This window comes from Stegastes partitus, unplaced genomic scaffold (genome assembly GCF_000690725.1).
Source record: "Stegastes partitus isolate 25-593 unplaced genomic scaffold, Stegastes_partitus-1.0.2 Scaffold621, whole genome shotgun sequence".
NCBI classification, from domain to species: Eukaryota; Metazoa; Chordata; class Actinopteri; family Pomacentridae; genus Stegastes; species Stegastes partitus.
In genome coordinates, this window is record NW_007578352.1 from 12,383 (window position 1) to 39,202 (window position 26,820).

Genomic DNA, 26,820 nt, shown 5'->3' on the forward strand with positions numbered 1-26,820 from the left:
GAGGCCATAATTAAAAGACATTAGGAGAAGATATTATTAAAAGAAATGTCAAATATTTTACTTTGGATGACTTACCCATACACAGAAATTGAATTAAGCTTTCATCATTTTAATTAGCCACGGTAGCAGCAGGACACTGGGGATGACAGCACTGGTTGGTGAGTCCATAACTCAACAAGTATTGGAGGGTTTTCATGAAACTTACAGATATTTAAAATCCCCAGAGGATCACGCCCACAGTGTGTGATGTCAGCACAACTAGAGGACGTTTTATAGTGAAACATCACAACAACTATTGCACTGACTGGCATGAAGTTTGATACAGATATCCATGATTCCCAGAGGAACAATCTGAGTGAGTTTGGTGTTTTCCGGTGACTGCGTATGAAAATAGATAAACTCTCCATGATGTTACCTATAGGTTTCATTAAAAAAGTGGTTTTAAAGCTCAGTATGGTGGCCTCGATTGTTGCCCTCTTGTAGCTTGTGCACAGGTTCAGTAAGAAAGATCTTTACTCACATTTCTGCTATACCTCTCGATGAATATCAGGTATTGCTGCTGTTCTATTCTCTTCTTCACTTCCATTGTCCCATGCTGCCACAATGACGTCAGTCTCAACTTCCATGTCATTACTCTTTAACACTATAATTCCGTCCCTGTATCTTCTGGATCGTGCACCCCCACTTTTGAATTATCTCTGTTTATTGAGCAAACAGTGAATCTAAAGATGAGCAAAGAGGTGGAGTAACAGTGGAGCTGATGGGCTCTCCTGCTCAGAGCAGCTGCACCACCTAAATAAGCTTAACTTTCAACCGTAATACAATTTACATGGTTGAGTTATATCAAAGATCACCTCACGTGTAGTAATCATAAACGGAGAAATTAGCTGTAGAGACCAAAACCTTTTTTTTTTTGTTCCAGACTGTGAACATCTTTTGTTTCTGCTAAAAATTGAGCATTTTAACATGGACCTCTATGGGGATTGACTCACTTTTAGAACCAGCCTCAAGTGGTCATTCGAGGTACTGCATCATTTGGCTTTATTTTTTTAGCCCTAGAGTTTGGTGCTCTGTGTTTTCTATACTTTTCATCTGACAGCAATATCTTGACAAAATGCACAAATCTTTAGTTAAAGGTCAGATGCCTGCAAAATTTTTGAGAATATCAATAGTTACCAAGTGGACAAACAAAACAAATGAACCAGGTAAACATTACTTTGGCCCAACATCAGAATATTTGTATAATTGTGAGCATTTTTGCAAGTCACTGTTAGCATTAAGCTTAAAAACAGCGCTGTATAGCTTCACAGAGTTGCTACCACGGCTGTGGCCTCTTCTACTTGTATTGATCTTAACTTTAGTTCAACCACACCACAGATATTCATACCGTCATTATTTAATAATGTAAGTGAACATTGCAGTTTGCTGATGAGCTTTATATTGTCAGAGTAATTGATTTTATGAATGATTTTTTTGTAGTGAATATATGCTGTAAAGTTTGTTTGGTTGTTCTGATCTATAAGGAAAATGTGGGACATTTACATGATTCTGAACAAATTAGAGCTTCTGAAGGCCAGGAATAAACACATGGTGAAGCAATGCAAGTTAAACTTAAAATAACATGCAGTGACAGACAAGCAGAACCTTTTCATTTTCGCTTCTAGTGCAGCCAGACCATTAAAAAGTGCCACTGCAGCCTCAGTTGCTTTCTGCGTGCTGTACCGAGGAGAGGAGTCCTGCTGGTTTGGAATCAGAAGCTGGAGGATGCTGTGCCGCAGAGGTCAGAAACAACAGTGTGGGGCTGTCACTTATGTTTAGCACCGAGACTAAATCGAAGAAGACAGAAGTTAATTTACCACACGCACACCCGGAGCATGAACAGCATCACAAAGCCTAGCTTCCCCAGACCTGAAGTAATAGACCCGACAGACACTGTAACACACATCAAACACACAACCACCGACTCATTTCACACTCGACCCTCCCAAACCTCTCCCCAATAAAATACCCCGCGGCTTGAAGCACGCTCCCTGTAGTGCAGTATAGTCATTCCACACTTCCTCTGAGCTGCCATGGTGACAGTTTGAAAAACAGTCATATTCCTGTTTTGGGGGCAACGGTCACTCCATAGTTATGGTCGCTGTCAGGTCGAAACCTTGAATCTCCAATAAGTCTGTTTTTCAGGGTCGAAGAACAGAAGTTTTTAGTTACTAGGTGCCAGATGTTAAACCTTGTGAAATAAAATTCAAATGGAGTATGTTTCTAAACAACAATAAACTGCTATACGTTTCATTAGCAGTTTTTTTTTCTTCTCCCGGAGCAACTGGAGGGCTTAATGCCTCAAGTGCATTCCACACAATCACAATGTCCCAGCTTTGATTCTGGTACTTTGTATTGCTTTTCCTTTCTTTGTGTTTCTGGTGTCTTGCGTTAGCTTGTCAAATACTGGCAAAAAAGCCAAAAAAATCTTAAATACTAATGACTTTCTCAAACTTTACTGTGCAGTTAGGGTCATAGCAACACCTAAATATCAGTACAGACACATGTGACAAGAGAAAAAGTCTCCTTACTGGATTTGGACATGGAGCGTACCTCTGGCCAGATTAGACGACAGGCTCATTGTGTTCAATATCAGATTGATGACTTCTTCTGTAAATAATGCAATCTACGGGAAGCAAAGCTGTGTTCCCACCTGACAAATGTAACTAATGATGGACTTCCTGGTGGTCAGACAAATGTCATGCAGCTTGTTCATAACTTGGTTCAGTTGTTTTATATCCACAAAAACTGCATCATAATTCAAAAGTCCAATATTAACCATAATTACTTTACTATTCCCCATGTTCCAAATAATACATTTGATTTCTTATGCAAAATACTTTGCATTCCGCTGTTGTTGAAAGGTGCTATATGAATAAACCTGCTTGGTCCAGGGTATATTGCACTCTGTGAACTCCGGTTTTATGCTTTCCACAACCGCACGTCTCTACGAGTCTGCAAAGGTCTGCGTCAAGTACGTTTCATTATCCACCTGAGTTCTGCAGATGTCTGCGTGCAGCCCAGAAATTTGTAACCGCACGGACTGCACGCACTGCAAGTATGTCAAGAATACAAATGGTGCTTAAAAGAAATGCTTGTTATGAGGAGAAACCATGCAGGACGATTCTCAATCATCTACACCATTATGCTACATCATTTAAAGAGTTGGAATTCTGATAGTTGCTCCCAGATTTTGTAAGTGCTTTGATATTTCTTTTACATGCTTTCCATCATTTGGTGCCAGAACACAGTAGGAAGCTCTAAATTCTCCAGAAGTCCCGTGCCATGTTTGCTTAGTGTGCTTGATGCACCTCTGGAATAATCAGTGATACAGTGCTGCAACCAGCTGCTACATATTGTAAAAAAGTCCAAAGTCACAGGCTTTCAGAAACAACCACGGGTCCTCGTGCGTTGTTCTGCGTGCGATGTAAAGGGCAATACAACGAACAGACACATATCCTATTGTACCATGAATAGGACTGTGTACATCCATTGTCTGCTTTCAAAGTCCACGTTGGTCATGTGGAAGCCATTTATTGGTCTTGACAATGGTCAGAAGTGTGCTTGAAACCAACATCAAAGTCTTGAAACCAAAGCAGTGAAAGGTGACGAAGTTGCCGGGCTTTACGAGCCAGCTGTTTGGCCGTGAGACAATGGATTCACTTTGCAAAGACACTTAATCATAATTTATGCTTTTCTGAAACCAGATCACAAGGCAATATAGCATCCACGAGATGCACAGAAACAAGCTCGATGCACCGAGGCCTTCCTCTGCAGCCCACCGGACTCCACCGCACAAGTTCAACTCGCAGGTGGTTTTAATGTTGTCGCTGATGGATGGATATTGTAAAGCTATTTTAATCCGGTATCTTATATTGTCTACATCTGTGGTTTGGGTTAGTTGTTACTGCATTCACTCCTCACCTTGTTTAAATTATCTATGCTCTTTGTCGGACTAAATCCGTATAAAACTGTCAAGTTGTGTTTCATGTCTGTATGCTGTACGTCTTTCTCGTTACATTCTCTCACACACATACTGTCCTGTCTGAGGTGTTGCTCTTGTCCTAATTGATTGTCCTGTCCGCCTCGAAACATTTAACTGCCTGGTGAAAGGAGGCAGCGAGAGAAAATGAAATTATCTTCCTTTGAAAACAAAAGCAGCGAGGCACCGAGATAAGCCTTGGAGGAGTTTAGTGAAGAGGTTGTGGTGTGTTTTTTGAAGGTGATTCAAACCAGACTTGAGTGAAATAACATTTGCCAATAGTTTTTGAGTGTTTTTTTTCCTTTTTTCGTGCTTTGCAGAGAACCAGATGGGGGAGGCTTATCAGAGAATTTCAGATTCTATCAGGTAAATCATCAATCTTAGTGTTTTAAAAAGCTTTCTGGAACTGCTGCCAAACTGCATTATTGTGGCTGGTGATTATGTAAAAAACAATTATTTAAACTATCCAGGCCTTGGAAATGCTTTATTAGCTTTATGAAACTCTGCACCATTTGAATGGATGACCAGTAAACAAGGTTCCTCACGTTTCGACTTTTTTCCAAAACACGTGTCCGAATCAGAGGGGGCGGACATTAGTTCAGGGTATCCATCCATCCATCCTTCATCCATTTATTCATCTGTATCTGTCCTGCCTGAGCTCCCAGCAGCACTCCTGCTCTGAGCAGCACTGTCACAGTCTTTCATGCATGTCAGAGCTGCTGTATTTTATGTTCCCCTCTGCCCCCTGCAGGCCCGGCTGCTGTGATTTAGAGCAGAAGCAGAAAGAGGCAGGAGCAAGAGGCCCTGAGTGGAGAAATGCCTCCATCCTTCCTGCTTTTAAACGGGACCGCTGGGGAAACGGCAGCTCTGCCCTGGCAAGGTAACATCTGAGATGTTTAGGGAAACACACCAGAGGTTTGAGTGAAAACGACACGGTGGGGTCACACTTTTTAGAGGCATTGCTCTTATTGAATGTCACGGTGGCTTGTAAATTTTAACATACAATGTGTTGTGTTGTGATCTCCGGCAAATGTTGAAAATATTTCAGTCATAAAAGTAAAATGATTTAGCCATGGCATGCAGCTTGAGGTTTTTGCTTAGGTAAATCTTTTTTATCTGGTTACTTGGAGGCAGCTCAGAAGGGTGCTAGCACAACATTCATTTGGTTTCCATCCAAGTTTAATGTTTCTGTGCACCTGTACGTTACCATTTTTTATCAATGCGCTTATTAAGCATGTTTTAAAATGCCCAGTCCACTAATTTCCAGTCTGTACAGTGATGAGCTGATTGAAAATGTATATAAAACATGTGGAAACAAACTTACTGACATTTTGACTGTGTGACGTGGTCTTCAGTATTCCAGTGGTAATCAGATTATCAAAGTGTCCTGATTTTGCATTTGCACATGTAAACATCACATCCTGATTTCAGAAACCACAATAAGCTCTTCTCCCAGTTTTGAGAAACCACATTAGATCAGCAAGTGCCCTCTGTTGCATGTATACATCTTCTCCTGGTCTCCAATTGTTGCTAATAGAGGTAGATAAGCCAAATCTACAATGAGATCTTTGCATTTAATTGCACTAAGCTCACTATATACGATAAGGTAACCACATTTTCAGTCAAATTGTTCAAGGTTAAGTTCTCAGTCAAGCCTTGATTAGACTCCTTTATGCCTACATGTAGCGCTGCAGACACAACGGATGTAAAGTTGTTTGGTTATACTGCTTTTCTAGTCCACAGGCGTCCACTTGGAAACCTCCTTCCTATACATGCACAGTATCATATCTATGTATTCTGCACATACAAACTACTGCCCTTGCAGCATAGTTGTTGCGTGACACAAATTTTGGATGTCTGTGAAAGGGGCTGGAATTAACACCGTACTCGTGGACATGGAAAGTGTAACGCTGGCCTTTTTAAAAATGTCTGTTTAAATTGCTGGTTTGTGTTGTAAACATCACAGGCGTCTGCACAAATAGCATGCAGCGATCAGTTACAGGGATCCCAGTATGTATGAAGAACCAGATTTCTCATGAACATGATCAGAACCAGGATAAGCCTCATAGCCGTGACACTAGTGTGCATGTAAACACAATTACTGTCAGTTTTTAAGTGTTTCCGTCAACCTGGCACATTAAAGTCTAACATTCACGTTTTGTTTTAGCTCTATTTTGGTCCCCTCCAGTGGTTTTATTGAAACATCTGGATCTTTATTTCTGCTATATTCAGCAGCTGCAGAGTCATGTGATAACTCTGTGGGTTTGTCAGTTTAAAATTATTCCTTTTCCGTTACACTTGATCCGGTGTTAATGTAAAACTATTGATTGCTGCAGATTTAGGTAGAGACATGTTTTAGTGCCAGGCTCTTTTTCAAAGTTGACAGCTTAATAAATTACTTTTTGTGTTTGTGACTGAGACATACCAACCCCTTCTAAGAAAACACTATGATGAAACGTTTGAAGAATGCAGCAGATCATCAGATCTTCGTGCGCCCCCTTTAAAGCGGTGATAAATGGGAAACACTTCTTGGAGGTGTAAGGTGATCAAAGGCGTGGCTGAGGTCTGGCCCTGGTTTATGGGAGTGTGGCGGTCAGCCGACGGGCCTCCAGATCAGAGGGGAGAATTCACTTTTCCACAAGCACACATCTGTCTTTGCCCCCATGAATGAGCTGAACTAATGCAAACTGGTCCGTTTAGCCTTCTTTACCCAGTTCCTGAGTTAAGGAGACGTTGTGGTCCTCAAAGGGTTTTCTGTTATCACTGATGCCTTGAATTGCTTTTCCTGTCTTCATAAAATATCATTACTGTCCTAAAGGAAACAACCAGAAATTTATGTTTGACTGTGTTTTCTACTCTTCCTACATGTGATATTATGGAAGTAGCAGCCTGCAGATTGTTGAGTCTTCTTTAATATCATTTAGCAATTGTTCGGTAGGTGTTTTTTGACACAGGTGCCAGATTTAGTGCATTTAATGTAGAGTGGCAGCACGTCCAGCAAGACTTGGACAAGTTTCAACATCATGAAACAATATCTGATATGTTTTTGTGCCCTGACATTATAGGTTGACCTGTTCCATTTTGCCACTAGCTATAGAAACACGATTTAATTCAAACCACATGGTCAAAGTGAAATGAAATAGTTCAGTTCAAGCATTAAAAGCAATGCGAGTTGATTTTGGCAGACAAAAATGGTGTATAGATTCTTACATAATTGCTTAATTGATGGAAATATGATTATATCCCCAAAATAAAACCCTTGACTGACACAGTGGAGCAATTTCTGAGACTGAAGTGTAGTTATTTAGGAGAAAATTCAAAAAGCAGTCCAGACACTGGAACTGCTTACGTTTTATTGTAGATCTAAATTCCCAACATTCCCTGTTGGACCACTTCAGAGAACAACAACATTTTTAGCACAGAATAAAGAATAAAGAGAAGGCAAACAGACAACCAGGGAATTGTTTTGTTCCTTTAGTTTTTTCCCACTTTCATGTTGTTTTCCCCCACTTTTATTAGTCTGCTTTTCCTTGAGTCCTCCTAAATATCTTTGATTAACCCAAAAGGAACTGATTTTATGGTCAGCATTTGCACTTGTTTTCATCTCTATCCTTAGCTTCGACTTACAGGTAAAGGATAAAATACAGCGCATGATCTATTTTCTACAGTTTTCTTTTAACATTTGTATCAAAGCTGCATTAATTGATTTTCTAAGCCGATCGGAAACAGTACCAGCACCAAGCTGCTATCCCCACTGCTTGTGAAAAGCAGTTGTGAACTCTTGCATTCGTCATGAAAACAATTGAGTTTGCAAAGTTATCAGTATCTTGATGTGCACAACAAATTACTCTCCAAGGATTTACACACAGCCAGCACAGGTGCCAACATATTACATTTAAACTCCTCAACTGATTCCTACACGTCCAAACAGGTCAACTGACAGAATATAGAGTTTGGGAGGCACTTTACAATTCAGTTTATCAGTTTCACCAGCTTCTTACTAACACTTGGTAGCATCGGTGCTAGGCAGAACAAACATCTGTAATAAGCGTATTAGATCTTTTCCTGCAAAAAACAACTCTATTGCTGCTGGAAATTAAACTACGAATGATGAGAGCCTGAAAAACAAAGCTAATACTGAAGAGCTAAAACTGCAGTTCCTCAAGTGGCCACTTGAGGCTGGCTCTAAAAGTGAGTCAATCCCTATAGATTCCTGTGGTAAAATGTCCAACTTCACAGCAGAAATAACATGTTGAGCCTGGTACAAAAACTGTTTTGGTCTCTAGAGCTAAGTTCCCTGTTTATGACAACTACACGCGGGGTGAATTTTAATGTAACTAACCTGTTTAAATTGGCTTAAGGCTTAAAGTTCTGCATAATTAAGGGTGACGCTTCTTTGAAAGACAGATGGTTGGTGTCAAAGGCCTAGAAATGTTCACCTGGCCCGCCTCATTAACACGCATCTCTCCAGCTTTGCTCATTTTTAGATTATCCAGGAGTTACGAGAGTCTAGTCTGACTCACTGGACGAAGACTTCCAGTATAAGTCTGCAATTTAATGTAGGATTCAGCTCTTCTGCTGCTGTTTACATGTTATGGTTTTCAAAATCCACTTTACTACTGAAAACAGCAACAACCTCTGAGCGAACAACTTACATGCTGACAATTTAAAATGTTGCCAAAGATCGTGCAGTAAGGCAGGCCTATTTGGTTGTTTTCTTTTTTCCAGAGGAATTAACCATTTTATTGGCTGTGTCCAAAATCACCCACTCATTCCCTACTCCCTACTCCCTATATAGGGAGCACCTCGGCTAAGTAACATTACGGACACTACTCGAGCTATTAATTACGTCGCTCGCTAGCTGCAATTTGTGCCGCAACAGCGTAAACACATCAAATTAACAGTGTATTGCGTAGCTAAGAAATCAAATTAAATCAAGTTTATTGTCATTTTGCTGTACATACCAGATGGGAGAGCGTTTCTTCAGGATCCAGTAACTTAAAGCACTTTAAATAAAGTGGTGTAGTATGTCCAAATCACAANTGCTGCTGTTTACATGTTATGGTTTTCAAAATCCACTTTACAACTGAAAACAACAACAACCTCTGAGCGAACAACTTACATGCTGACAATTTAAAGTTTTGCCAAAGCTCGTGCAGTAAGGCAGGCCTGTTTGTTTTTTTTTCCAGAGGAATTGACCATTTTATTGACTGTGTCCAAAATCACCCACTCATTCCCTACTCCCTACATAGGGAGCACCTCGACTAAGTAACATTTCGGACACTACTCGAACAATTAATTACATCGCTCGCTAGCCGCAATTTGTGCCGCGACAGCGTAGTACAAACACATCAAATTCACAGTTTATTGCGTAGCTAAGAAATCAAATTAAATCAAGTTTATTGTCATTTTGCTGTACATACCAGATGAAAGAGCGTTTCTTCAGGATCCAGTAACTTAAAGCAATTTAAATAAAGTGGTGTAGTCTGTCCAAATCACAACCAAGCACCGCAATTTTAGCGACGTTCACTGTCCTGGTCAAATAAAATTTAACAAAACAAATGGGAATTTTTTGCGCTCTCGTTCATCTCGTTTCCATTTCCTGTCGCGCAATGCATGACGGTCCATATTGCTCGGTTAGTGGCCACCGGCTGTACACTATTTTTCCATTGTGGGATATTTTGAGTGCATTATATGGGGTGTAACATTTGTAACTTAGCATTCGGACACCCCTACAAAATGGTGTGCACCCTATATAGTGCACTATATAGGGCATAGGGAGTGATTTTGGACACAGCCATTGACAGTGCTCACCTCCTTGAATGCAAATGTTACACCAAAACTATTCCCCTGTCACTATTTTGCAGGGGCATCATTGCTGTATCCTGGGCTTAGCACCAGTAACGGGTGCACAGAAACACAAACAAGCCAGAGCGTTTTTTTTCCAGCTACCGCAGAATGACAATGAGGTGTAACCAGAACATTCTCCAGTCCTGACATGGCAATTCAGAGATAATCAGACAATACACGAATAAGAGGAGTCAGGGGGATGTCACGGAGGGTTTGTCTATCTTTATTTATGGACGGGATAGAAGAAAAACAGAAAGTTGAGGGTCATAAAATGTAAAATATTGAGGTAAAATACTCTGTGAGGAACTGCAAGGTCAGGTGGTGAATTGTTGTGAGTGTTTCTACAGTCAACTCATGTCATTTCACACATAGTAGATAAATAAAGCTGCTTTAATTTCCACCAGAGAGACCTACAGTAGTAAAAGATTTTGTTATGGTTCCCACACATTCCTAAAGTTGTCTCACAGTTCTGCGTCTACGTTAAAAGACTCAACACAGCTTACAGATGAGGCTCAGCACTCATTCACAGCCAGCAGGTAGGAGGTTAAACAGTAGCTTTAAATGGAGGGTAAATTTTGTTCAATGAGCCTTGACAGTAGCCCCCAAAACACATGCTCGGTCCCAAGATAAAAACATCCCCTGGAGAAAAAGTTAAACCTATTTGCCAGAGGGGTCGGAGGTCAGAACAGTGTGACCCCCGGCTCTTTGTTTGCTCAGTGGGGTCGGCACCTGGATCTGTTTCTAATTGTGGCCGCCGGCTGAAAATATGCCTTTGTTACAGTAGGAGGAGGCCGGAGTCATTTATTAAACAGGTGGGGGGAAACAGGTTGACAGGTCAGTTGGCTGTGTTTGATGCTCGGAGCAGGGGCACAGGACAAGGCTGCGTGTGTTGACTTAAATATATCACTTATGTCACTGGTGGTTCTTTTCAGTTTTGTTTTCTTTCGCCCAGTGTCTTTCTTCTTTTTTTTTTGTTTTGTTTCCTCTCTCCCTCTCCCCTGCTGTTTGAAGGTCGCTCGTCCTGGTCAATTGTCTCTTAGTAGAGAAGCAGAGAACAAAGCCAAGCGTCGACGTCTCAGTGGGGAGCCGTCGGTCGCTCTATTCTCCTCTTAACTGATTAGCTTCATTGATTAACCTACAATACGCTCAGTTAGCCGAAAACAAACACGCAGCACATCCCAGTGTTGAATGCTCTTAAAATAGCAGCTCAGTGAGCAAGAATCCAAGAGAACAGGTTGTTAAAACGTTGTAAGATTGTTTATTTTACTATGCTAGAACTTCCTTTCTTCTTGTGGAGAGTTTTAGTGTCTCTCAGCTTCATTGTTTCAGGTTATTAGTTAAAACTTTACTGTTTCGGTTCAGCCTTGTTTTCGGCGTTAAAGGTTGTCTTAAAATGCCTCCCAACTTGTCATGTACTACCACTTTGTCAGGACTCCTTGGACGCGCTGGGCATGCTTTAGTGTTATTTTTCTACATGCAAGGTAGTTTGATAGATCTATAAAAATCTGTGAACGTCAGAAATAAACACAATGAGTCAGTAGGTGAAGTTCCCAGCAGGTTTTGTCACTGTTGCTTCTTTTCAGGTAACAAGACGTTTGCCTTGTAACGTGTGGTTAATGCTTTGGACGTTATGGCTGGGCCTAAATTCAGAACAATGAGTCGGCTGCACAGTTTTAGAAGGTTTATTGCGAAACTGTCTTTGTGATGGAGAGGGGAAGAGAATCTGGAAGGTTTTGCAAGTTGGGAATCTTGAAGTGCATGGCTCCTGAGAGGTGGGTTGGCAGACTGAGGAGGTGAAGTGGCTGGACCTTTATAATACAAAAGAGTTGGCAAGTAGATAACCAGACAAGAACTGAAACCTGAAGCCCCAAGAAGCAGAAACTACAAGAAGCATTTTGGCCAAGAATCAGCAGAAGAGTCCGGCAAGGAGTGAAGTGATGAGCTTTGGGTTAAATACTGCAGCAAGTGATTGGTGGATGATTCTCAGGTGTGTCAGGTGGTTAGCTACAATGAAAAACAGGTGGCAGGAACACCCAGACAGAGGAGACAACTGGAAATACAAAGAAAACTGGCATTATGGCAGTAAAAGGGTGTAATTTAACCTAAATCATGATCTTTTCCTGAACTTTACCTAAATGTGTCATTAAATAGTGACTCAAATTTTTAAAAAGTGAAGCGTGACTGAAAACAAGACTCATGCCTCCTTTCCACATAGGTCTGTGTTCGTATACGGATTAAGCAGAACTGAATGAGCTAGTTTAGTACATTTTAGTTGTGTAACATACGGAGAACACGGTGTTGAACTCCGGTCCTCGAGGGCCGCAATCCTGCATGTTTTAGATGCTTCCCTTTTCCAACACACCTGATTCAAATGATCAGGATCGTTATCAGGCTTCTGCAGAGCTTGATGATGAGCTGATTGTTGGAAGAGGGACACATCTAAAACATGCAGGATTGCGGCCCTCGAGGACCGGAGTTCGATGCCCCTAATCCATGTATTGTTGGTCCTGTTTTAGTGGCAGTGATGCTCGATGCACACATTCCATAAATCTGAAGGTTTTAAAGTGAGAAGCTACAAAATATCTCTTTGGTGAAAATCCTTTGACTTAGACCCCCACAACCTGCTTTTTTTCACCTTGGAAAAACTCCCATACTGTATCTAAACTGATGCAGCGGTTAAAAAAAAGGACACCTTGTGCACATCTCTGAGACACCAGAATAGCTGAGCTGTTAAAGCACACTGTAAACTTGGCACCAGTACAATTAGGGATAATGAGCATGGCATTATTCTGTCTTGGTCTTTCTGCTTGAAGTTCAGCCCGGCTTTTGTGTTAAAAACCTGGTCACAAAACTCATTTGTGTAAATAAACCGTGTCATGGTAGCTTGGTTTGGTGAAAGAGTGGAATGTGCTTAAAGCTAGCTTCAATGAAACAAACAGATCTGGAATGTAAAAGGATGATAATGATGCTCAATTCACCCTAAAGCTTTCTCTTTTTTTTTTTTTTTTTACTTTGCAGTCATTTGTACTTGTGATGTTTTCCCCATCCCAATCAAGATAGAAACCTATTGTTAACATTTTATCATACAGAGCATGAAAAAGACCTCTAATTTAATTAATTTACTCAATATCTTTTCTTTTACACTTGCCTGTGAAACACTTTGAATACCCTCATAGCATGATGAGGTGCTATATACATAAACTTGATTGGCTGCTTGCTCTAAAGGTAAATACTGACTCATCCTAAATGATAAATAAAATGTCTTTGTTAACGTTTTTTATAAATTGTATAATGGAGTGGCAATAACATTTACTCACCAGTTGTGTCGTCTTTGGTTTGAATCAACACAGCTTCAAAACACTGCTGGCAGTGATGTGTGGGAATCCTGTGAGGGGTCACGTCCTTGTCACTGCATGGACGATATTTAGTTGTTGTTGTTCTGACATACAAACCCATTTTGGTTTGGTGCTCCTCAAATAGTTGGACAAAGAGCGTAAGTCTTACAAGGGGCTTCTATAAATAGACTTGCCCTGCTGTGTTCCTCCAGCCCCAAAAACAGAACAATATAACTGATTTATTTGAGGATTCATAAGAGATTCTGATTCTGTCTGGCGTCCATATGGATGTAATGGTTAACCGATGGCGCAGCGTAAGATAAGTGGGTCGGCTTTCTCGTACTCAACGCCGCATCGAGGAGGATTTTAAATTGAAAACAGGTCTCGAAAGTCGGCGGCCCTCGACTTTTTTTCATGTGGCTACAGCTTGTAGGCACAACGGAGCGAAGACAGCTTAGTTTGGTTTGTTTTAACAAATCGTGTTTGCGTTTGAGGAGTTTCATGTTTCTCCTCGGATAAATCAAAAGCACTTGGAGAGGCTGAGTTTGTGAGCACATTTTTTTGAAACTTTTGTTGCGCTCCAGATTAAAGAACACGAGTGCAGCATGTTTTCCTAATAAACAATATTCCAACAAAATAATACTATTAATTCGTCATGATTGTACGAACCATCTGTAAAATTAACAAAACACTCTCCTGCATCACTGTCACTCATTAAACTCTGACTGTGTTCTATTTGTAGAGAATACACTCACTGTTTGGTGACTATGCAAGTGTATAGTTACATTAAAAGACTGAATCACTTAAGACAAACTCATATTTTAAATGCCTTGTAATGATAATGCCACAGCAGGTCATCACTGATAGATCAGTAAATGTCTTCCTGCAGTGGATGCTGTAACTGCTGCAGAGAGGAAGCTCTCACGATCTATAATGAAGTCAGCGTTAGGCAGTGGAAGATGGAGTCATCCATTTTACAGGCAGCAGAGGGTGACAGAGCTCACAGACAGAAATCAGCTCATGTGGTCGTTCAGCTGCTTTAAAGGAGAAATCATCTACAAACTTCAAAAGGTTTTCATTCGACACTATGACATGTTTTAATAGATCTATGAAATATATTGTAAAATTAACAAGAATGTAGGGAATTCTGTAATGATAAAAAAATTTTAATCATTAACTAAAAAAAAAAAAAAAAGCACAATACAATGCTAAAATAAAAATAATTACTCTAAAATAAGACAGATAGAAAACAAAAAAGTAATGCTGGCAGTAATACTGAGGTAATAAGAAATATCACACTATAATGAAATATTACACATGAAACTAAAATGTTGCAGCTGAAAAATGAAATACTGACAATATTGTACATTAAAGTGAGATATTACACATGAAAATGAAATGTGACACATGATGTTGAAACTGATATCGCACAAACTATGAAGAAAACGATTTTTTGTAATTTTGGTCAATTTAAGCTGTGTTTAAGTAAACATGTTTGTGACCAGATTATGTTTTCTGTCAATGTAGCTAACCTTAACCAAGGTGCTTCTGTTGCCCAAACCACAGACAGGAGTGTAAATATGAATACCGGCCTCTTGTGTAAAAGCGGAGTGCTTCGTTTACCCACCATCCACCCCGGACATGGACCTCAAATGTTGTACCTGAGATCTGATGAAGCCACTTTTCCAGTTTGGGAGTTTCACATCCATGAATGCTCCCATTGTAACTGGGACACTGTGAGTTCCTACATCTGTTCTAGTTGTTCCTTCATCCCCTGGTACTTCTGAATCTTCCTGATGTTACTCTTCGCTGCCACATCTGTCACAGCCGCCATCTTCTGCTGCCTCATTGGGACTTTGCTTGTGTTGTTGGCAGATTTAAAGTTGCACGCAATATGGAGAATAACGGAGTTCAACCAGAATCTCAGAGGAGAAGCACAAATGTAACAGCTTTCATAGTGAATGGAAAGACAGAAATTCCTTTTCTCAGGCTAATCAGTTTTCCACACCATATGCTGAGTCCATCTTTCAAAGAAGCCTTGTATGGATGTAAACCCATCTTCTTATGTGTATTTTACATCTAATTCTTAGAACCTTATGCCACCTGTCCACAAACATGCCGAGATGATTGAAAGTAACTACAAATATAACAAATCATACTCAAAAAGCTCACAGTTTAGCGTATTATTACAGCACACGTACTCGGTACAGTGTGTTCCTGCATGCTATCACAGCCGCTTGGTTAGTCCTCCTATGCTGGCTTGTCTCAGGGGCATCTTTGCACACTTTGTACCTTTCGTCCTGTCTGCTGCCTCTACGGATCTGGTGCTCGGGGCCTTTTCTTGTGCTGCCGGGATTAAAGCCTCTGCGCTGTCCTTCACAGCGGCCTTTTCCAGCCACCGGTGGGATTTCTTGATGTCAGCCGCCTCCTCCATCCTCATCCCAATGACACTCAGAAGACCGAGGCCCTCGATGGGAGCTATCATATTTGCTTTTCCTCCTCATCATCTCGTGTCTTGTCTGCTGCCTGAGGCTCTCTCGGAGCAGCCACCACTCCCACATTTAAAATATTCATGAGGGAAACAAAGAGTTGAACTTAATGTTGCCTCTCTAGAGTAATAGAATGCATGAAAATAGCACAAAAAATACAGAAAAAAAATCTACGGAAAGGTTACAATGACAGTGAGAGCACATTATATTAACATGGTAAAAAAAAAAAGATGCGCTCCAATTTGACATTGTTTAGCGACAGCTCTCTGAAGATTCATTCCTTCTGTATGTTACTCACTTTTTGCTTCAATGCAAAAACATGTCATGTTCATTAGTTTTCCTGCAGGAAATCAATAGCTATGACTTCATTCTTTGAGCGCCGTAAGATCAGCATGAAATCAACATCAATCTCTGCTTCCGTTCTATAATTTGCAAACACAGCAGCAGCATTAGTCAGGCTTCAGTGGGAGCAGCAGGTAAATGTTTGTTATATTCACTGGAAATCACGACACGACTTTACGCCTCTCTTTACATCATAATGAGCAGTTATACACACACAATGTGCATCAGCGAGTGTGACAAGCAAGTGTTTGTCATGTTCACGGAAAAACCATTAAACCGGCTTTGTCTTTGGGGGTTTCCTCCGCTGACCCGGGCATCGCGTCCATCACGCCGGAGACTCGTAACTGTCATCTCGTCCCATCGCCGCAAAACCCTCACTCTACACCTCTGACCTCTGCTGCACAGGGACATGTGCCTTTGAATGCTCACGTACGCCTCCGTGTTTAGCATCTGCAGCGCATAAACTGAAGAGAATACCAATAAAACCATCAGAGAACTCGCGCACACATCAGAAACGATACCTGGTCCTCTGCACTCCTGACCTCCAGCCCTGTCGCACCCACAGGACTCAGGTGGATGGTGCTTTAAAGAGGAGACAAAGGGAAAACAGAAAGAGACATAAAACACAAAGAAGTGTTTACGAGTGCCAATATGTGATGTGTTCAAACTGTGCAGGACAAAGAGTGAGCGCTGCAGGTCAGGTCAGTGATATAAAAGGCAGGTTTATGGTTAAAATGCCCCGCGCATCCAGTGCTTATAAAGTTTAGGGCTAGAGATAAGCGGCTACGATTGGCCAGAAGAAGACGTTGACACAAGTATCTACAGTATCTGCTAACATACAACAGGGAGCAGGTTTGTCACTGAGACATTACGCTTTGTCATGATGGATTTTAAGGCTTGAGAAAATGTTTATTTTTGGCAGCTCCTCCATGCTCAAGTTGAACTACACATGGCAGCTCTAATGGACCCACTCTGTCCGACCTTTCTGTTAAAACTTCTACAAAATGAATCATAATTTCTCTAAACTGATTCAAAATTTGTCAATAAAGAATCAAAACTTGTCCACCACAACTTAAAACTACAGCAAAATGACTCATAATTTGCCCAAAATGACTCAAAAGTCGTCCATAGTGATCAAAATGACTTCAATTTTGTCCAAAATGACTCAAAACCTCTACATAAAGACTTAAAAACCTGTGTAGTATGTTTTGAAACTTCTCCGAAATGACTCACAATTTGTCCAAACTGACCCAAATTTTGTCCAAAATGACAACAAACGTGTCCAAAAATAATCAAAATTTGACAAAAAGGGCTTAAAAGCTGAAAGAAATTACCAAATGTGTACTATATTGACTCAACAATTGCCTTAAATGACAAGAACTTCAACGTTGTGACTTGAAATTTGTCCAAATGACATGAAACTTGTCAAAATGACTCAAAAATTTACATAAATAGCTCAAAAAGTGTTACAAATTACTCTAAAGTTGTCGAAAACGTCTTGCAGCTTTTCTAAATTTATATTTATGGGAAACAAAACACAAAAAAAAGTAGTTACAGATTACTTAAAATGCTAGTTAGTTTGTTTTTAAATGTTTTATTTCATAATTTCATAATTTGGGCAGCTGTGGCTCAGGTGGTAGAGCGAGTCGGTCAATGATTGGAAGGTCGGCAGTTTGATTCGGCCCTGTAACCTGTGTCGTGGTCGTTGTGTCCTTGACACTTCACCCACCTTGCCTGGTGTGAATGCATATGAACGGATTGTTTGAGGTGGTGGTCGGAGGGCAGAATGGCAGCCACGCCTTGTCAGTCTGCCCCAGGGCAGCTGTGGCTACAATCGTAGCTACCACCACCAGAATGAATGTGTGTGAATGAATAACTGACACTGTTAAGCGTCTTTGAGTGTCTAAAAAAGCGCTATATAAATCTGATCAATGGTAAATGGTCTGCACTTATACAGCGCTTTTCTACCTTTCTACTCAAAGTGCTTTACAGTGTTTCTCATTCACCCATTCACACACCAATGGCGACAGAGCTGCCATGCAAGGTGCTGCCTGCCATTGGGAGCAACTTCGGGTTCAGTGTCTTGCCCAAGGACATTTCGACTGTGGACGGGCAGGGGATTGAACCGCCAACCTTGCGATTGGAGGACAACCCGCTCTGCCACCTGAGCCACAGCCGCCCAATCAATTATTGTAATTAGAACTATTATTATTATGTTGTGAAAATCTGATATTGTGACATCCCTGCTGCTGCTTGTTCTGTGGTATTGTATCTATCTCAGCTTGTGAGCTGCTGTTAATGACATTGAGTGTCATTTTACTGCAAGTTTGAGGTTTTTAAATGAACGTTTTCCAGCAGCTATAATCTACTGTAGCCATCGCTGCTGGAGAATAGAATAAACCGCTTTTAATTGACCCTGCTGGAGACTCTGTTGAGACGGTTGAGTTGCATTGAAGAAGAATGTTAAATAATAAATTGTCCATAGTGCATCTGACAGTGTTGTAGAGGAAGAGTGAAGCTAAATCCCTCTTTAAAAATGCCAGCACACAGCAGAGAAGCCAGCCACATGCACGAAACAAAGAAAACTATGTTGACAACAGGCTTCTGTCTACTTTCCAGCTGCGCTTCCTTCCTCGACGACTGAAACCGAGGCAAACACGGTGAACGTACGCGCAGACTCTCATTCACGTCTTTCCCGCTGTATTTGTCAGTCCTCAGTTTCCATGGTAACAGACAGCTCCAGACAGGCGGTCTTTTAATGAGCGAAACACTCAGAAACACCAAATCTGTTCGGCGAATCGGGTCGAAACAACTTTGTGGGTCATTAGGAGCCACCGTGACGTCGCTTCATGAGGACTCTAATCCAATCGCGGTAAATTGTGCGTGAAATCTGATGACGTCGCCTTATGTTTGAAGCACATTTTCCATTTTCTGTCGATGTGGCACAAACGCAACCTACATTCATCTAACTTTCAGCTGAGTTGGACTCTGTTAAACTCTTCTATTGTGCGGGGGGAAAGGGATTACTCTTCACTCTGCTGTGGAAGCGCTTGTACTCGCTTTGTATTTCCCCTTGATATCTGCCCCCGTTTGTCTAAATCAATGCCAGTAAAAGCCCTTCAGCTTCAATCACATCACTCCCGAGTATTTTACCAGTAATCTAATCGCCCTCCAATGGACACCTGCACGAGCACACGCCCGGTTCGTGCGCTCGCATGGCCGCAAAAAAAAAACTTGTTCGCAATCAGTTTTGTGCACACACACAGTGGAAGTGGAGTGAGTAAGGCCAGTAGTTAGATGATCTCATCCTGAGACGCTGAGAGGATGATGTCAGATTTTAGATCAGAGCTCTCGTGCTGCTGCTGCTGTGAAGCTACTGCAACTGTTTGGGTTTTTTTTTTTTTAATAATCCACGAGGGTTTGCAGGGCTGTTGTGTGTTTGTGCACTGCAGACTTTTCATTAAGTTTGCATGTGTGATTGCTTCAAAAATATCCCGTTGAGATCATGTTTAAGTCGATTATAACAAAGAGCTGCATCTGTTTTTTACTTGTATTTATTAAAATCTGAATCTGTTTCTTCAGTTTTGGGGGTCTGCAGGGGTTTTATTCCTTCAAGACTGAGGGATCAGATTTGCCCCATTTCTCTTAATGGTCCCTCTTCAGCTACCTTCATGTTCTTTAAAATGTGCGATTCTTCATCCAGAGCTTTTCCTCTTACCTCCCTCTCCTCCCACCTTCTCCCATGGGTGTTCCCAATCTGCTCCCCTCTTCCACTACTCGGTCTTCCCTCCTCGTTTTCTCTCAGCTCAGGCTTCTCCCTCTTTATCTTTGTTGGTCGAGAATTACTGAAATCACTGTTTGATCTTTTTTTTCTCTCTCTCTCTCTTCCCCTGATGATCTCATTTCCAGGATGTGTGTGATGTGTAATGTCACACATGCTTTTTACCGACAGGGGGGGAGGCAGGAGAGGGCAGGAGAGGGGAGGCAGCGACAGCAGGACACACCCTGATGCGACCTCATCCATCCCTCCTCCTCCTCCTCTCTCTGCTCCGGTGTTGTTTCTTTCATCCCGTCGCTGGTGGACATCGTGGTGACATCATGTCGTTGGTGTGAGCTGAATGCAGGATCAAAGGGCAGCGACAACATCACAGCTTTTCCTCGGTGTTCGTCCTCCATCCTGCAGCTGCTTGTTATTTCAAATCTGACTTTATTCTTATTTTGTGGTCCTTAAAAACATAGATATTTTGGTGGTATTGGCGTCGCCACACTGTAAAAACAAATTCATAACAAGACAGTGACAGTCTGGCAGCGAGGGTGGCAGAAGAAATAAATAAATGAAGAAATGATGTAACACTGTGACATCCCAACACTGTAAAAACAGTGACAGCAGCAGCATGTATCCGTAAAAACTATGTTTTGTTTCCTCTGATTTAAATGAAGTAAAACTGTATAATTTTAAGGTCATTAAAAAAACACATAAATTAATATTCATTTCTGTGATTTTAGTAGATATCTGTAGTTTAGCAACACTGAAAAAAATCTGTAAAATAACCTGATAAAAAAAAATTACTCACAATTTTTAAAATCCTTCATATACATAGTTTGTCTTTGAAGAAACAGCAAATATCTGTAAAATAATAATAAATGTTAGTGATTTAAATATTAGAATGAAAAACCATTCATACAAATATATTCTTAATGTAGACATTATTCATGGTTTTGGCCTTGTTTGGTGTTTTTTTTGTTTTTTGAAATCAAGACGTCAGTTAATACAGTTTTTTGGTAAATTTACCATTTGTAAAATCTGCAAAATAACAATTTCAAAGCGTATTTTTCAGTGCCTGATACACATATCTTTTCTTTCAATATACAACAAATATCTGTAATTTTATTTTATTTTGTTTTTTGCTCATTTAAATACAGTAAAAACTATTTTACAGTTAAACATCATAAAAGAAGGAATTACTGTTTGTAAAGATACTGGTTTTTGATGCTATTTACAGTTTTGGCCTTTTTTTCATTGCTAACATGTAAATTAATACTTTTTTCTGTGATTTTACTAATTATCTGAAATTAAAAAAAAAAAAAAAGAAAGAAAGAAAGAAAGAAAGACAATCTGTAAACATAATTGTGAATTTTTTAAAAACAAAAATTCCAAGAAAGAAAGAAAAGAAATATTTTAAAAAATGTAATGTTATAACAGGACTTCGGTGTTATATTGTAATTTGTAGTGGAATTTTTAGTTTACAATTTACAGATACATGGCAGATATGTAAAGAAAGCCTCCACAAATATTACCAACCAATACAGGTTCTCAGGTAGTACTAGTCCACTGTCCACAACGAGTCCTTTTTTTACTTTTTGCTGTTTTTTCTCACTGTTTACTTACATTTTCACACAGTGTTTGATTAAGTTGTGGCACCAAAACTACTTAAAAAAGCTCCATTTTGTAGATTTCCAGGGTTACGACAACAAGAGGTCGCCACAATAAGTGAAAACATCTATGTTGCTGTGATATTTGGGCAGAGAAGACGCATGGAGAAGAGGACAGCTTTAACTCTCTGAATGACAAAGTAAAGCACACGTCATTGACGAGAGTACAAGAGCAGCTTATGACAGAGCTGAACCAATGACATCCTTCTTTTCAGACTTGTCTGCACAGTAACAAATGTCTGTAAGTGTGGTTTGAAGGTCAGTGATATTAAAATCATTTTCCATTCCTAACAAAGAAGCTTCTCCTTTACAATCAGAGCAACACGCACAGAACTAATCAGGCGAATCCATCAGTCATAGTCCGATCATCGGCTCTGACGTTAACATGTGTCTCGTGTGATTCGATCACAGGCTGACAGCTTGAAGGAAGTCTGTTTATACGGGACATTAAAATGCATCTCCATGTTCATCTCTAGGACCGCATGTGATCACATCTCACTTCGCAAAGAAACACTTACATCATTTCTGCTTGAAAAAAACACAAACATTGTTTATTTAAACCAGCGGGAGGCAGAAATATACTGTAATCTGTTGGAAGTTAAACTAGCAAGAAGAAATTTGACGTCATTGCTGCACGAATGCCCTTCTGCTTCTGTGGAGGACGTCAGCTGAGTCGGTCATCCTCAATAAAAATAAAACCAAGAGTGTGTGATGGATCTGGAAGGTTTTAAACCTGAAAGCTACGCACGCAAACATATGGCACCATATATCCACATATCTACAGCAGATCAAATCAGTTTTCTTCATGGGAGACTAACGGATCCTATCAGGAGACAAATGATGCGTTTAAACCTCCTCTGGGACAAACTTGCGGACATACTGCTGAAGAATGTGGACATATGCGGCCCAGGCAGCCTCTGAATCTGAGTGATCGGATCTCAGTGGGTCCTCAAATGCATCAAAACACATGTTAATGCACGATCAGGGCCACAGTGTGCTCATCTGTGAGTCTCACCAAAGAGTTAAACAGCCTGAAGAATGAAAATCTGTATTTAAATCAATACTTTATAGATCATTATTTACAATAATAAGAAAAAATCCACTGAAAGCAATGAAAAAAGCTGCAAATGATCATTTTTGTTATCAATTAAATGTGCAATTTAAAATGGAAAACATTGAAAAAAACAGAAAAATGTTTCAATGTTTGCTCGATTAGTGACTTAATTAACATCATCATTAATGACTTAAAAAGAAAGTGTGGTACAGACTGAGGCTAAATAGTGACAAATGAGAAAAAGGAGAAAGAAGAGTAAAGCGAACAAGTGAAGTAGCTGTAAAATTACCTGAGTAGTCATGTCAAACTGATTTATAAATCACATTTATAACAACAGGAGTTGAACCAAAGTGCTTTACAACTATACATATATATATATAAAAGCAACTCATAAAGCATGAACACAATGACTAAAAGATAAAGCTCAATAAAAATGCAGTTTCATAGAAAAAATAAAGGATTCAACACAATAAAAGATTAAATCAGGGTAATATACAAAACAATGCAAACATTTGTGCTTGCATCCTGCTTTAAAAATCAAGCATTTGTACTTTTTACAGTAGTTTTAGGAACAAATGTTGTGTTTGATGAACAGCATGTGCCTTTTCTGTGTGAGGGTTTCTACTTGTTCCTGTATTTACAGTTGGGATCTAAATAATTTAGCGTCCTGCGTGCTTCCTAGCTGGGACCCCTGCTGAGACAGACGCACAAAAACACACCAGAATATCTCACACTACTTCACCGAACTCTCTCTTATGCACAACGCACACACACACACACACACACAGAGTCCCACACTGCGCCACATAATAAAAACGCTGCTCCCACCACCCACCCTGCAGTACAACACAAAGAGCTCTCATCCCTCCCCCCTCATCCTCCCTCCGCGCCCCCATTGGCCGGCGGCCTCGGATGCTGGCAGCGTCTCCGACCAATCAGGCTCCTCCAAGGTGATGTCATGGAGGCAGCGTTGATGCTGTTGCTGATGCTGTTGCCCGGCGCCTGCATCCGTGCAGCCAGACGGGGGTAACCACCGGTCCACCATCAGCAGCAGAGAACGCCGGCACAGAAGGGGGGTGAGTCTGCAGCACCCGGCACCTCAAACCCTCACATCTGCACACATCTGCATCTCACTGGGGTCACTGTGGGTTCTCGGCTCAGGCTTATTGCATATCTGAATCCTACCTGCGTGCTTTTGCTGGCGGGGTGTAACGGGGCGAGGGTGATGCGGTGGCTCCTGCTGATTGGAGAAGGCAGAGAGGACTCGGTGTACCCACAATCCAGATAGTGTGAAACCTGTGTCATTTATTATTGATCCTCCTTATGTGCAAAAGCAGCTTTGTTTGATGCTTCCAGAGAGGCGAGAGGTGAGGAGAACGAGGGATGAAAATAAAGGAGTCTGTATGTGTTTGTGTGCCGAAAAGGTGTGTGCGTATATGACAGAAGGAGAACCACAGGAACAGACACGGAAGGGTACGACAACAGCAGGAAATTGTGATTAAAAATGGTCGAAAGTTCCAATTTTCTCTCAAATTTTTGACTTGCTTTGACACAAAAAGTCTCGTAATAATTTCACATTTACCTGTTCGACGTTCAGGGTGATTATAGTGTTTGTGCGTGCAGCTATGAGGTAGGAAAAAGCAATCTCTGCATCATCCATCCATCTAACTTAGTCCAAATGCCTCATAGAAACGTCATAGTTGAGTTTTATGTGTTATATTTTCCTTTTTTTTTGTAGTCTAATATGTAGGATGTGCAAACTTTAGTGTGAAGTTGGAACATGCTTACTCAAAATGCTCAGAAAGGTGCAAACGTCAATCGATTGGGTCGAGGATAAAGTAAAAACGGTCATATTCGTCATGTGCTATTCAGTTTTCATGCATACATGAGAAAACGTGTCTAAGTAACGCATCAAATGCTGCGCCCATGGAAACAGAGATAAGAATAAACTTTGTGGAAACATGAAGCTCAGTGCCGAATGTGAAAACCAAAAATCTGCAAAAATCTGAGCATGCCGCCAAAAACGAAATTACCATAATTTTCAAATCCTAATGTTAATTGTGCTATTGTGGGTCTGTGAGACTTTTGCTGACCGTGCAGATCCTTTAAAAGAAATATGAAGCCATGAGATTTTCTAAACTTGGACCAGAGTGATACCTCATGTTATGGATGTTTGTTGCCAAAAAAAGATCTAGCGTGAGGTTGACGTGCGAATTCGTGCTCATTCACATGCATGCACATGGATCGCAGTCACATGCAGTTATTCTAGTTGCACTGCACAAGAAATACATTTTTAACAAGTTACACAGTAGCAACGTGCACATCGTGACTTTTTGCTACTGCAGTCTGTTAGCTGGGAAACTTGTGGCTTTACACCGTCTACTCAGCTTAACTTTAATGTAACAATTCCATTTTTCAATCTACAGTTTTAAATCCTAACATTTAGTCTTTCTATTCTTCAGCGCCTGATTCCTGTTTACAACTTCACGGGCTCTTCTCCTTTGTCATAGTGAGCTCATACTACATAGCAAAATGTCAAAACTGACAACAAAAAAAAAAAAAGAAAGCCTGAATAATTGGCTAGATTTTCTTTCCATGTGTCCTTGACTTTGCAGAATGGAACTGAGACACAGGAATTTAATTTTAGAAGCATGCAGGGTCAGGAAGTGCAGGATTGCAGGCCTGGGGCGAGGCCACACTTCTGCGTTTTTAATATGAAGCTACAGACAAAACTTAGGCTAGTTTAGCTTCATACAAAGACTGGAAATAGAAGAAAACAGTTGGCCTACTTACTAGCATCTCTAATTAACTAATTAACAAGCATTGTGTACAAAAACGAGGTATTAAGGGCTCTTTTGCACTTAAACAATGTATGGCCCATTAATGATTCAGCTTCAGATGGTAGGTAGGTGATTTAGCAGTGTTTCCTGTGGCAATGCTAAGCTAAGCTAACTGGCTGCTAGCTGTAGCCTCATCGCTAGCATAAACACGAGAGCCTCAAGAAGACAAATAAGCAAATATTGCAAAAATGCTCAGATTTAAATTTTAAAGAGGAACAAAATAGAAACGAATAAGACAGTAATAATAATAACAATAACAACTTTATTTGTATTGTACATCTCGACAAAGTTGCAAAGCGACGTAAAATAAAACGAATGTCAAATTAGATAAATACTGAATACAAATTTTTAAAATCTGTAAATTTAATCATGAGAATGTGATATAACAAGATAAAATAGTTTTGTCAAGTAAACACTTAATTAAAAATTTGTATTTATTTATTTTTTTTTTAAATTGTAGCCCATTCAAGACAACAGCCGTTGCCATTAGAAAAGGAGAATGAATGACGCCACAGAAGACCTTGCAGTGTCATTTATTGTGTGACTTTACTCAAGTGATTCACCTAAAAGGGATTAAAACCTTTTAAACCTACACAACTATAAAACATATGAGGGCTGAGACCCTACTGTGTTAACAATTATGGAGAATAGTCTAATTAATGTAATATAGATTTATGATATTACAGGAAAACCCCTACGGTATTATAAATTAACTTAACCTAGCTAATATAAATGTTACAGCCAAGACCCCACAGCACTGTTAACTATGCAGATTAACCTTAGTCAAGACAAATCACTTATTACTTTTTTATTATTTTAATATGCAAACTCCTGCAATGCACATTACCTGCTCTGAAAATTGTGGACAAATGTGATCCTGCAGAGGTAATGTTACCTTCAGTAGCCGACGAATGAAGGACAGTGATCTCCTGGGACGGGAAACTCCATGAATCTCATAAAATAGTATAATGAAAAAACGTCACAGTGATTTAACCGTCAGCAGAATTTCCCATCAACACGAACCCCAAACGTTCCCTGTTGCGTAGTGAGACCTTTACAAGCTGTTTTCTCTCTTTGTGTCTTTTTGTTTTTTGTCTGTACGCACTAAAAAAGAACCGGAGCAGCTCTCACTGCTGCAGGAAGCCCAGCATTGATCTGCAGCCTGGGTGGTTTCATTAGATGAAAAGCAGCTGCGTGTGTGTGTGTTACAGTGTTCGTGTGTGTGTGTGTGTGTGTGTGTGTGTGTGTGCATTCCCAAGCAGTGCGTTTACTGCCTGATTAGCATGTGTGTGTTTGCAGTGTGTGTTTGCCCCACGGGGGGATTCATGTCAGGGTGGTCAGGTGAGCTTGTGTTGTGCAGCATAATGAGAAATGTGTCACAGGTTGTCTCATTAGTACCCCTCCGTTATAGATAGATAGATAGATAGATAGATAGATAGATAGATAGATAGATAGA

The 26,820-nt window shown here is 40.4% G+C and overlaps 1 protein-coding gene across 1 annotated transcript in view; it reads left to right on the top strand.

Moving 5' to 3' along the window:
• The first annotated feature begins 23,538 nt into the window (after positions 1-23,538).
• Positions 23,539-26,820, top strand: part of stmn4 (stathmin-like 4) — a 15,501-nt gene continuing 12,219 nt past the window's right edge. Inside the window, exon 1 of the mRNA XM_008289549.1 lies at positions 23,539-23,600. The gene's annotated coding sequence lies outside the window, so the exon portion shown is untranslated. The remainder of the gene's footprint in view (positions 23,601-26,820) is intronic.